The 14045-nt window shown below is 47.8% G+C and overlaps 1 pseudogene; it reads right to left on the bottom strand.

Annotated features, from left to right (window-relative positions):
* Positions 1–2512: 2512 nt before the first annotated feature.
* On the bottom strand, positions 2513–12027 carry LOC120041995 (annotated as a pseudogene).
* Positions 12028–14045: the final 2018 nt, after the last annotated feature.

Here is a 14045-nt window from a genome sequence, read left to right as displayed (position 1 = left end):
TGTAGAGCCTGCCACCATGTCACTGCAGCTTCCTCTGTAGAGTCTGCCCCCATGTCACTCTGTGCTTCCTCTGTAGAGCCTGCCACCATGTCACTCTGCAGCTTCCTCTGTAGAGCCTGCCCCCATGTCACTCTGCAGCTTCCTCTGTAGAGCCTGGCCCCATGTCACTCTGCAGCTTCCTCTGTAGAGCCTGCCCCCATGTCACTCTGCGCTTCCTCTGTAGAGCCTGTCCCCATGTCACTCTGCAGCTTCCTCTGTAGAGCCTCCCCAAATCCTGCCCCCCATGTCACTCTGCAGATGGAGACACAGGGGAGAGAGGAGTCAGTCTTACTGAAAACTAACTCACACATATACAACAATTAAACGGTTTGCCACTGAAGCTAACACAAATCCTACCCTTGTAAACTCATCCGTGCAGATTTTCAAAGAACTGTCTTTCTCCCCACTGTTAGTGTAATCTAAATCAAATCAAATGTATTTATATAGCCCTTCGTAAATCAGCTGATATCTCAAAGTGCTGTACAGAAACCCAGCCTAAAACCCCAAACAGCAAGCAATGCAGGTGTAGAAGCACGGTGGCTAGGAAAAACTCCCTAGAAAGGCCAAAACCTAGGAAGAAACCTAGAGAGGAACCAGGCTATGAGGGGTGGCCAGTCCTCTTCTGGCTGTGCCGGTTGGAGATTATAACAGAACATGGCCAAGATGTTCAAATGTTCATAAATGACCAGCATGGTCAAATAATAATAATCACAGTAGTTGTCGAGGGTGCAGCACCTCAGGAGTAAATGTCAGTTGGCTTTTCATAGCCGATCATTAAGAGTATCTCTACCGCTCCTGCGATCTCTAGAGAGTTGAAAACAGCAGGTCTGGGACAGGTAGCACGTCCGGTGAACAGGTCAGGGTTCCATAGCCGCAGGCAGAACAGTTGAAACTGGAGCAGCAGCACGGCCAGGTGGATTGGGGACAGCAAGGAGTCATCATGTCAGGTCGTCCTGAGGCATGGTCCTAGGGCTCAGGTCCTCTGAGAGAGAGAAAGAAAGAGAGAAAGAGAGAATTAGAGAGAGCATACTTAAATTCACACAGGACACCGGATAAGACAGGAGAAGTACTCCAGATATAACAAACTGACCCTAGCCCCCCGACACATAAACTAATGCAGCATAAATACTAGAAGCTGAGACAGAAGGGGTCAGGAGACACTGTGGCCCCATCCGATGATACCCCCGGACAGGGCCAAACAGGAAGGATATAACCCCACCCACTTTGCCAAGGCACAGCCCCCACACCACTAGAGGGATAACTTCAACCACCAACTTACCATCCTGAGACAAGGCCGAGTATAGCCCACAAAGATCTCCGCCACGGCACAACCCAAGGGGGGGGGGGGGGGGGGGGGGGCGCCAACCCAAACAGGAAGATCACGTCAGTGACTCAACCCACTCAAGTGACGCACCCCTCCTAGGGACGGCATGAAAGAGCACCAGTAAGCCAGTGACTCAGCCCCTGTAATAGGGTTAGAGGCAGAGAATCCCAGTGGAGAGAGGGGAACCGGCCAGGCAGAGACAGCAAGGGCGGTTCGTTGCTCCAGAGCCTTTCCGTTCACCTTCACACTCCTGGGCCAGACTACACTCAATCATAGGACCTACTGAAGAGATGAGTCTTCGATAAAGACTTAAAGGTTGAGACCGAGTCTGCGTCTCTCACATGGGTAGGCAGACCATTCCATAAAAATGGAGATCTATAGGAGAAAGCCCTGCCTCCAGCTGTTTGCTTAGAAATTCTAGGGACAATTAGGAGGCCTGCGTCTTGTGACCGTAGCGTACATGTAGGTATGTACGGCAGGACCAACTCGGAAAGATAGGTAGGAGCAAGCCCATGTAACGCTTTGTAGGTTAACAGTAAAACCTTGAATCAGCCCTTGCCTTAACAGGAAGCCAGTGTAGGGAGGCTAGCACTGGAGTAATATGATCATTTTTTGGGGTTCTAGTCAGGATTCTAGCAGCCGTATTTAGCACTAACTGAAGTTTATTTAGTGCTTTATCCGGGTAGCCGGAAGGTAGAGCATTGCAGTAGTCTAACCTAGAAGTAACAAAAGCATGGATTAATTTTTCTGCATCATTTTTGGACAGAAAATTTCTGATTTTTGCAATGTTACGTAGATGGAAAAAAGCTGTCCTTGAAACAGTCTTGATATGTTCGTCAAAAGAGAGATCAGGGTCCAGAGTAACACCGAGGTCCTTCACAGTTTTATTTGAGACGACTTTACAACCATCAAGATTAATTGTCAGATTTAACAGAAGATCTCTTTGTTTCTTGGGACCTAGAACAAGTCTCTTACCTGCTCTTGCTGGCTGACTGGCCAGACCCAGGGCACGTCCAAACGAGTCTGGGGAATTTGAGAAACACCACTAACATCACATTTCCTGCAGTCATCTGGAGTTGGATGATGCCCACTGAAACAGGGTCAGATTTTTCATTCCACTCATGATCAAGGTTAGGCTAGAGGGTAGCGTTATCGCATTCTAGATCTGTGATCTCCAGACAGGGTTAGCCTGGGGAGAGCCTCGCTGGCTCCAGGCATCAGGGAGTCCTTGGGATCGGTGGGGGTGCAGTACAACAGGTAGTACTCCAGGTGACGCCAAAGTACAAACAGGCAGGTCTCAATCACATCTGAGGTGTGGTTAGGTCAAGGTATTTCTCATTCTCACATGAACTAGCTACAGCTCAGGGCATGCCATCAATCATACATACCCAAGAGCACATCATCATCCTACAACGATCCCTAAAATCAAAACCACCCTAAACCTTTAGATCAGTCCCTTTACCTAACCCCTGCACAGAAGTCTGGTGTGACTTAGTGTGATTTCATCTGGTTTATTTTAATATGGTAGGATAAAGGAACAGAGGGCCAGCAGCTTGGCCCTGTTGTTGATAAGCTGGACCACAAGGCTCCTCTGGACCAAAGAGATTCTCTACTCCAGTACCAGACACGCACACAGCTACACACCAAACAGAGAGACAGGGATAGAGAGGAGGGTTAGGGCTGAGGCACTATCACCTTGTCAATAGGTTGAATGTGTGTTTCCTCTTTGAGCTCCTCAGGAGGTAGCTGCTCCAGGCACTGCAGCTTTCCCAGAGCTTGTCTGTGGCTATGGTGGAAGAGGTCTGCAGCGCTGTTCTTCAGTAGAAACAGCACCAGGCCCAGGCTGGGCACACGGGAGTACGGGCCCGAGGGCAGGTACCAGGTCTTGAGTCAGGGCAGGAGAGGGATTTAGTCATGCAGGCAGGGGAGATGAGAGGAGCATGTGAATTAACCCAAAGACTGATGGGTGTGTGAAATGTGTAAATAAAGGCTCTCCAACCCTGTTCCTGGAGAGCTACCCTCCTGTAGGTTTTAACTCCAGCCCTGTTCCTGGAGAGGTACCCTCCTGTAGGTTTTCACTCTAACCCTGTTCCTGGAGAGCTACCCTCAACCAGCAGCTCCACGGCTCCCTGGCCTGTCTTGGCCACCCGGGTCAACAGGGCCTAAAACATACAGAGCATTGGGTTAGATTCAGGGTACGTGTGTGCTCCCGCACCAGAGGGGGAGTGTACAATCCCACACCATCTACGCTCTTTTAGATGTAGAAGTATTTTAGCAGTAACGCCTGCGTTGTTTAGTGTGTGTGTATATATACACACAGTTGAAGTCGGAAGTTTACATACACCTTAGCCAAATACATTTAAACTCAGTTTTTCACAATTCCTGACATTTAATCCTAGTACAAATTCCCTGTCTTAAGTCAGTTAGGATCACCACTTTATTTTAAGAATGTGAAATGTCAGAATAATAGTAGAGAATGATTTATTTCAGCTTTTATTTCTTTCATCACATTCCCAGTGGGTCAGAAGTGTACATGCACTCAATTAGTATTAGTACTTGCCTTTAAATTGTTTAACTTGGGTCAAACGTCTTGTGTAGCCTTCCACAAGCTTCCCACAATAAGTTGGGTGAATTTTGGCCCATTCCTCCTGACAGAGCTGATGTAACTGAGTCAGGTTTGTAGGCCTCCTTGCTCGCACATGCTTTTTCAGTTCTGGTCACAAATTTTCTATAGGCTTGAGGTCGGGGCTTTGTGATGGCCTCTCCAATACCTTGACTTTGTTTTCTTTAAGCCATTGTGCCACAACTTTGGAAGCGTGCTTGGGGTCATTGTCCATTTGGAAGACCCATTTGTGACCAAACTTCCTGACTGATGTATTGAGATGTTGCTTCAATATATCCACATAATTTTCCGTCCTCATGATGCCATCTATTTTGTGAAGTGCATGGTAGACGGCCTACAAACCTGACTCAGTTACATCAGCTCTGTCAGGAGGAATGGGCCAAAATTCACCCAACTTATTGTGGGAAGCTTGTGGAAGGCTACCTGAAATGTTTGACCCAAGTTAAACAATTGAAAGGCAATGCTACCAAATACTAATTGAGTGTATGTAAACTTCTGACCCACTGGGAATGTGATGAAAGAAATAAAAGCTGAAATAAATCATTCTCTCTACTATTATTCTGACATTTTACATTCTTAAAATAAAGTGGTGATCCTAACTGACCTAAGACAGGGACTTTTTACTAGAATTAAATGTCAAGAATTGTGAAAAAATTTGGCTAAGGTGCATGTAAACTTCTGACTTCAACTGTATGTGTGTGAGATCCCTCCCTCACCATCTTGCTTTCATAGATTTAGAGCAGTTTGAGCAGAGGGGGCTGGGGACTGAGCAGGGTCTGTAGGGCTGCATCGTCCTGTCTCAGGCTCTCCACCAGCACATGCAGGTAACCACCGTTACACACAAACAGCAGCCACTGGCTCTGGCAGTCTATGGACAGGATCCGGTCCAGCACGGACAGGGCTAGCATCTAACAGAGAGAGAAAGGATGTTAGTACATTGGGGTAGCTGAGTTCAACATATTTTCATATCACATTGATAGCATGTGTGTGTCAACACAGACAGAAAGAGATGGAGGGATATGGTCAGACAGAAACAAGGAGAGACTGTCAGCGAGTTAAAGGATTGTGAGAGACGAGACATATAGACAGACTGGTCTGAAAGCTACACTGGGGTGTAGGTGAGCTGTTGTGTGTATCTGCTGTGTTCCTACCCTGCAGATCTCGTGGCCGTCACAGGCGTCTCTACACACCACCTCCATGACGGCGGTGCCGTAGCACTCAATAATGGTCAGGTTCTCCCTCTGCAGCTTGGAGAAACCATCCTCAGGAGCAGTCAGACGCTCCCACATAGACTTCCCCGCTGGACAGAGGGAGGGAGAGAAAGACGTGAAAAAGATAAGAGGTTAGGGTTTGCAAACAATGACCGGAACAAATGCACACTACTACAGAGGGTCCCAAAATGGATGATTCTCCAAGTGTTCTGCGTCTGCCCGGGCAATACTGTAGCTCAACTGTACCTTGCTGTAGTGTATCTGGCTCCTCATGTTTCTGAGCGATCTTTAGGTAGTAGAGCAGAGACCCATACAGGTGCACGCAGACGCTGGAATCCACCACCAGTACAGAGGATGAAGTCTAGCAGCTTCCTCAGGATCAGGTGCAGAGCAGAGTTGGTGATGGAGGCAAAGCCCGACGACGAACCTCCCTCCAGCCCCGCCCCCTGCTGCTGCTCTGACAGCACCGATTGGCTGAGGTGGGCTGTGAGGGCGAACACTGTCCCGGCTACGATGGGCATGAGCTCCCCGGCTGCGTCCTCTGACAACACCTGGGGAGAGACAGGAGAACAACTGGTTACCCAACCCTAAAAACATTGACTGACTGCATACATTTTTAGAAAGTTACCACACACACACCTTGTCGTGCAGGTCCAGCAGCAGGTCTCTGATGATGAGCGGTCTCTCGTCAGCAGGGATGAATGAGGACGACAGGGCAGGCGGTAAGCAGGGTCTCCACCAAGCCTCTCCACGACTGCAGCATGTGATGCTTGGCACTCAGGCTCCGACGTACACAGTTCCGCTCTACCACCTGCTGCAGGATGGAGTTCACCTCCTGGGAAGCACACACACACACACCAGGGGTGTATTCCATTCCACGGTTCAAACGTTGCAGACATGATTGCCAATTTTACGCGACAGAATATCATTTGTTTTACAAAACCCTTTTCTATAACATTTCACCCGTCTGAGGGCATTGACCTCTGCTACTAGGACTCTATGGAGCAACTGTGGAGATAACGACAACATCGTCATAAAACTTTACATTGATTCTAGATAAAACACAGAAAACCACTGACATAGTAGAAAATGCTTGAAAACAAGGTTGAGTTAAATATGCAAACTGGAAGCCAGGTCCACCTTGACGTCGCAGACCGTGTGTCTGTGCTTATTGACGTGCTTGCAGTTGGCGATGACCTGCTCGATTTGAATGCGCTCAAAGAAGTCCAGGCATGTCCTGGCTGAAGTGGATGGCGTCCAGCACACCGAGGAGCTTCCTGCACACTGATGATGTGGGACAGGGTATGAGTACATGAGAAAACTAAATGGTACGGTACAATCAGCTAAACGCCACAAGCTCTTAGCTTTTGCAACTGCTAATACAGAGGCTCTGTAGCCCTCAAACTCAACTCTGGACCTTGAAGCCAGTTCCACTGCATTTTTTCATTATTCCCCTCTAAAATCAGAGACTGATTTATACCTGGGACCCCAGGTGTGTGCAACTAATGATCAGGTAGAAGAGAAAACAAGCAGGCTCCTGACCTCGAAGGGTCAGAGTTGAGTACCCCTGCTCTATTGTCACAGAATGCATATGATTCATACCAGGATTATTACAGACAGAATGACAGAATGCATTATGATTCACAAATATGTGAAGACTGAAGAACTAGACCTAACCTTTGGAGACGGTGTCAAAGTGCAGGAATCCGCTGACAGATTTGGACTCCTCCTCCATGCCCGTCTCCTCATCAGCAAATTAAAGAAACAGACTAACTGTAAAGGATTTTGCTTTTTGCACATTTGCTCGTATCACATTTACATCAGTGCATGACAATACATCCAATGCATATAACTTTCATAGTCTGTGGGTGCATAGCAAGTGAGTGAGTGAGTGAGTAGTAGGTCTTATCTGCGTGCCGAGTGTGAGGCTGGTCGTCCAGCAGAAGGTTGAGGAGGCGCTGGGTGTGTGAGTGCTGGCGGTTGAGTGATGTCACTCTGAGCTCGATGGCCGTTGTCTTCATAAGCGAGAATATCTGGGACAGGGTGGAGATCTCATCACATGAGAGCGTAGGGGGAGAGACACGGTTTAGAGAGAAGATTGACACCCGGAGTAGTTTCCTTTCTCTCTGGCAGCTCGGTTAAAAAAGACGACTGGGTCTTTGTAGGAGTATAAATGCTCTGGTTGGCATCTGCCATATTTCTCCCACCTATCCTGTGTTTTCAGATCAGTGCAGATGAAGGAGAGAAGACCAGGATAGGAGCACACTGTATTGAGATGACAGTGAAGAGCTCACTTGGTAGAATGAAGGGCAGGTGCTACAGATGAGAGAACAGGAAGTATTGGCTGGTCCTCAGGTAGCGCATGGTGGGGCCTGACGTGTCCGAGCACGCACACAGCTGGTAGATCACCTGGTAACAGAGCTCAGCCAGGTGTGGTGCCGGGATGGTGAGCACGGGACCCAAGTGTCTCTCACTGCCTCTCTGCAGCAGACTCAGGATGGCATGCAGGCAGCTTCGTGGGCACCTCAGCACACCTGACACAGAGAGAGAAGACAGCCAAATATCAATTAAAAATTCAGTTTCACAAGGGCAAGTTGAAGGAGTCATGAAAGCCACCAAACAGAAGAAAATTAACTGAAACAGGGAGGGACTACCTGAACCTGTCCAAAAACTAACGCTTGTTTTCATTTTCCATTGCAAAAAGTTTTGCCCAGGGCCAGTCCTGGCTGTTCTGCCGCCCTAGGCAAGACAATAATAGAATAGTCCCAGTAAGCAAAATGACGTTGAAAAGACATCTTAAATACGTATTTTCCAGATGTTGAAGTTCAATTTAGGTTCTGAATGAAAAGTGAAGAGACGCCTTTTCGGCCACCAGGCTGTGTCATTACCAGCCGTGACCGGGAGTCCCATAGGGCGGCGCACAATTGGCCCAGCATCGTCCGGGTTAGGGGAGGGTTTGGCCAGTGGGGCTTTACTTGGCTCATCGCGCTCTTGTGACTCCTTGTGGCGGGCCGGGTGCCTGCAGGCTGACTTCGGTTGTCAGTTGAACGGTGTGTCCTCCGACACATTGGTGCAACTGCCTTCCGGGTTAAGCGAGCAGGTGTTAAGAAGCGCGGTTAGGCGCGTCATGTTTCTGAGGACGCATGACTTGACCCTAGCCCCTCCCGAGCCTGTTGGTGAGTTACAGCGATAAGAAAAGTTAGTAATCACAAAATTGGGGTCGAAAAAGGGGGTAAAAAAAAGAAAAGAAAATACGTATTTTCCGATTATTGAAATTAAGTTCATTTTTCCTGTTCTGAATGAAAGTTTAAAATATGTATTTTATGTACGGTGAAATCAGGTTAATTTTCGGTTCTGAATGAAAGTTGAAAAGACTTCATTTATATGTTTGGACTAAATCAAGGCCGGTATCGACTGGACAAAATCTGAACCAAACATAGACGTCTAGGATTGGTTCAGATTATTTGTAAAACATAAAAAAAAGATGGCAGGTCCGGAAAAAGCCAAAAATAAGACGGCAGCGTCAGTCTGTGCTTACTGGGGTGTAGCCTACCATACCAATTTTATGAATGCCCATACATGTGGTAGGCCCACCATTTGTAAAACAGACCTTTGCAGGCCAGAGTCCTGTGACTAATCAATTTGGTAATTTAAGCTCTGAATATCAGCCAATCAACATTGTCAGGAGTTATCCTGAACCTATTTGCAATGGGAAATCATAAGTATTATATTTTTTGCCATGATCAGATTGTCAATATTTTACAGCTACAAACTTGAAACTGCTAATCATGACAATTTACCGCATGGGGTGAAACTCCTGGACAGCAGTTGTGAGTAGCCTGATGTCCATTCCATATTGTCCATTTTACTTTTACCTGTCCTGTTTTTAGGATATGTCAGCGCATTTTTTATTTGATTGGGAGCCATTTAGGTTTGGCTATTGGAGCCGAGAAACCTGCATGATGTAAAATATAATACTTCTGATTTCCCCTGTTTTTGCTACTGTGAATGCCCTAATGAATACAACCCAGCATGTAAGACAAGGAGCAGCTGGTGCGGACCTGCAGGTTGGTGGAGGAGATGGGCTTCTTGACCTCGTAGCCCAGCAGGTAGAGGGCCAGGTTGGGGGCCTTTAGCTCCAGGGAAGTGATCAGAACGTTCAGGATCTGGGTCTCGTGGCGATCCTCGCCTCCTTCTTAGCCAGCTGAAAGTCTGGCGGGCAGCGAATGAAAGGAGTGTTGGTGAGTTGGAGTGACTAAACGGGCAGGTTTGAGTCCGTGACTAAACGGGCAGGTTTGAGTCAGTGACTAAATGGGCAGATTGGACATCCACACTCAGCTAAGATAGACATGGTTGATGTAGATAGAATGAGAGTGTGACTTACCGTCTCCTTTCTCCAAGCCCTCAGCCCCCTCGCTGTCCAGACACTCCACAAAGCCAGCCATTAGCTTGTCACTCACAGCCTGGTCATGTGTGAAGTCTCCCATCAGCCGGTTGTGGATGTTGGGGTAGCGGGCGATGCGTCAGAGGATTTTAGCGCTCTGGAAGGCCGCATCCGGATTGGTGCTGATGTGATACAGGTACCTGCCAGGGACAAACACAACCAGGGAATAGGAAGTGGAGGTTTAGGAGGTGTATGGCCTGAATTTAAGCTATGGGCCTAAGACAAAGAATTGGGCTATGGGCTTTTTTGGGCTTGAGAGGGAATTTTACTGTATTGTGTTAATTTGACAGAGACAACGTACTTCAACGCAAGTCAGCATTTCGGAGTAAGTCCCAGATTTAGCTAAAAGTCTCTTTCTCATGTGTAGTCCCTGGTCAGGTGAGGCCGAGGTGAGTGTTCCAGTACCTGGCAATGTTGACGATGTGGTCAGCCCAGCGGCTCTGGGCACTGACCCCCTGTAGGAGCTGCTCCAGGGAGGAGACAATGAGGGAGGCCTGGCTCTCTCTCAGCAGGTCCATGAACACCACTTCCTTATGCAGGGCCAGGTCCAGCAAACACAGGCAGTGCAGCACTGCAGACACCAACTGCTTCTTACCTGCAAGTCAAACAGGAATAGAACCAAGAGGGATGAGTGGATGTAAAGAAATGTCATCTTGAGATACCGGAAATGTGAGCCATCCAATTACCCGACCTAAGAAGATACAAAAGATTTGATCAACTCTCAACTCAAATCCAACTCTAGTGAATGCTCCCCTCCTCACACAATGCTAACAGCGAAGCAAACAGGGCACAAACAAGATTTTGCAATGAAAGACACCACTGCAGACAAAGCAGTTAACTATAGCAGGTGTGTGTGTGTGTACTGACCAGGGAAGGGGTGTAGGTGTCTAGCTGACGCACACCCTCCTCTAGCAGGCTGAGGCAGAGTCAGGATGTGCGAGGATGTGTGAGCAGGTGGAACATGAGGCTGTGGCCAGGGAGCTTGTGGGCCGGTACCTGCTCCCCTTGCAGCTCCACCGTCTCCTGGATAAAGTCAGCCACCTGGGGCTCGTAGTCCTGCAGTAGCTTGTGGAACACCTCCAGAACAGCATCCGCTACCTCCCATTGGTAAAGGGCAAGGGTGGTGGAGAGGGAACGGAAGAGGGGGGGTGGGGAGTGAAACAAAACTGAAATAGGCAGTAGTAGCTAAACACATTACTATGGCATCAGAGCAAGTACTGACATGGGTTGCAGTGAATTTCACTAGCTAAGTGTGATCAACAACAGAAACCAGTCTTATCCAGTTCCAATCTAATATCACCAAATAGGGACTTCAACTATGGAGCGAGACCCCCATACTTTCTCAGCAGCACGACGATAGGCTCTGGTGGGGAAGGGAAGGAAAACGGCGTCACGCAGGAAGGTCAGGTAGGGCTGGAATCCTGGCGCACGGAGCCCCTCCCCCAGGTTGACGGGCAGGACGCTCTCGACCAATGTGCTGATGAGCTGACAGAAGGCTCTGGTCAGAGAATATTCCTCGCAGCTCGATTCAATCTCATTCAGCTCCACCTGAGTGGCAAGGAGGATTACATACAGATACAGGTGTACAAGCACAGAACGTACGCGACATCCCACACACACACACCGTATGCAGGAAAAATCTCACCTCAATCCCAGCAGCTTGTTTCTGTCCTGGGGCACACACTGTCTGAAGAATCTGGAACAAATAACAACATGAGCTTAAGCACACAGTAAGAGTCTAATATGTCAGACAGGGTTCTGACTGGAGCCCACCAACACTTAAGCAGAACCATCTATACTTTTGTGTCACAGCTTTTGTTTGTTTTAAACCATCTTCCTGACCTACCTGAGTGTACTCCAGTGACTGCCAGAGGGAGTCAGCAATCTCCGGGGACTTCCCAAAGGCAGCAAGGCACATTAGGAGCTCTCCCTTGAGGACAGGCTGCACACTGCACTGTAGCAGCCCCAGCATCACCACAGCAGGGGTCCACTGGGGGTGCTCACACAAGGCCAGGCGGGCATTCTCAGTCTAAAACACACACACACACACAGTGTCAAATGAGAAACATCAGATCACCTTGGCAAACGCAGATCCATCACTGCTTTTGACTGTGTGAACCAATTTTTGTTTTAAAAACATGCTTTATGTGCTCATTGTCAGTCCAGACCAGTCTTCCGCAAAACCAATTCCTACCCAGGTGATGGAACAGAGCAGCTGCAGGAAAGAGGTCAGGCCGTCCAGCTCCCTCTGTGTGATGCCCCTTATTGGCGGGATGTGGTAGTGCGTGACATCTGTATTCGGCAGGTCTCAGCGCAGGTTCTCATGGTACAGCATGAGGGAGTGGAAGAAGTGCTCCAAGAACACTGGGCTGCTTGTCACCTGCATGTTCTGTCCTAAGCAAACAACACACAAATACTGTCAGCGATTGGATCTGATAATTATAGCATTTAAGGAAGTCCAATGTATTATCTGATGTCCTTAAATCAGTGAATGAATGCTGCATTTATCTTTAGCTAGAGAACAAGAGAGGACCTTGTACTGAGCCCTGGAGAACACCATTAGTGAGAACATGAGAAAATTCCTTTGTATATTTACAGATTCCTACAGGGCCTTGCAGGTGAGAGTATGTATAGTAACCGTCCGTGTGAGGACCCGTTGGTCTTTAGCAGGCTGACGTAGTAGTGGGTACTGTTGATAAAACGTTTACTGGAGACAGGAGATCAAGTGGAGACATAGGACGAGGTGGATATTTGTATAATAAGGCCGTTTTATTCAAGTGTAAAGATATCAGGCAAAGCATGCAGCACGGCCCCTTCTGTCTGATTCGTATGGAATCGTCGGAAAAGAGACGCTCTAAACAGTTCATACAGATTATATAGGCAACAAGCAAAGTAGGTTGATCTTGTAGTCTGGCCTTCTGATTGGTCGATCTGGGTCGTGGGTAGTCCTGATCAGGCCTGGTGTCAACGTTCCATTGGTTCTTGAGATAGTTCTTTGTCTTGTGCTCCAACCTTGAGTTGTGTGTGTCTGTGGTTGTCATGGGGGAGGGGAGTTGTGTGTGTCTGTGGTTGTCATGGGGGAGGGGAGTTGTGTGTGTCTGTGGTTGTTGTCTAATGAGACCAGCATATGTCCAAGGGAAAACGGGGGTGTGTGTATTTTGTATAAAAGATAGCTTATGTTGAGAAGTTGTTATTACAAGTTTCCAGTATCTATTACAATTTCTTACAAATCCCCCTCTTCACGTCTTATAGACGTGAATAAACTAGTTAAAATTTGTCAGAAGACAAATTTTGATCCCCCCCTCTTCACGTCTCACAAGAGACGTGACATAAAAGTAAAAAAGACAAAGCTATGGGATAAAATTTGTCAGAAGACAAATTTTGATTCCCCCTCTTCACGTCTCACAAGAGACGTGACATAAAAGTTTCTTAGTCCTCAAATAGATAGACAAGTCCAGCTTCCCCATCATCAAGCAATGGGAACATTTGGGCCCTTTCCTGATTAGGGTCTATGGCGGCAGTGATAACACGGCTAACAAGCGTCCGCGCACATGGAATGCAACAGCATCCACAAAGTACAAGAATGCCTGCAAAAACGGAAATAGATACTAGGATAGAGGAAACCAGCGTCTTATATTTACCAAAAGCATCCATCCATGAGTCCCACATAGAAGTGTCCACTCCAGAATGCTGTTTCATCTTACCATTAAGGGTACGAAGTCCCTCCAATGCTACAGTCAGACTCCCATCCGTAGCTGTGTTATTGGGAATGAAAGTACTACACTGCTCACCAAACATTGCACAGACCCCCCCGCGTTCAGCCAATAACATATCAACCGCGATTCTATTTTGAAATGCCATCAGGGACGTAGCTGCCAATTGTCCATGGACCGCCTCGAAGCCTTGTTGAGTCCAATTGCCCAGTTTCTGGACAATAAAATGAATGTAATTAATTCGGTCCACATTTTTATTAACTGTGCACCACCAACAGACAGAAGATTCAAACCCAGCTGCCACTTGGTCCCCCAGTTTATATTCATCTGGCACCCCCTAGGGACACCAATAGCATCAATGTAAGTTGAGTCGTAAATGAGCAAGGACCAAAAAGGAGACCACTCCAATAACTACACCTGGAGTGGCCAATCACACATTAGTAACCAAAAAACGGGAATATGTTAAACCCTTAGGTCCATCCCTCTATGCAACCTGTACCAGGTGGGCTCGCGCCACCCGGGAACTTCACACCTTCACAACAGGGAGGACAAACATCACTTTTTTATTCATTCGACAACATCAACTACAGCAAACCAAGGGTCCTCCTCTGTCAGGCCCACTCTCCTGCGGAAGCTTGTTTTCGTATCAGCCTCTCCAACTGGATCATCAACCAACGGCATCATACCAGAG

This window comes from Salvelinus namaycush, unplaced genomic scaffold, assembly GCF_016432855.1.
Source record: "Salvelinus namaycush isolate Seneca unplaced genomic scaffold, SaNama_1.0 Scaffold6, whole genome shotgun sequence".
In the NCBI taxonomy this organism is placed as follows: Eukaryota; Metazoa; Chordata; class Actinopteri; order Salmoniformes; family Salmonidae; genus Salvelinus; species Salvelinus namaycush.
The sequence above is the reverse complement of the archived record's forward strand: the minus strand, read 5'-3'. Positions and strand labels throughout refer to the sequence as shown.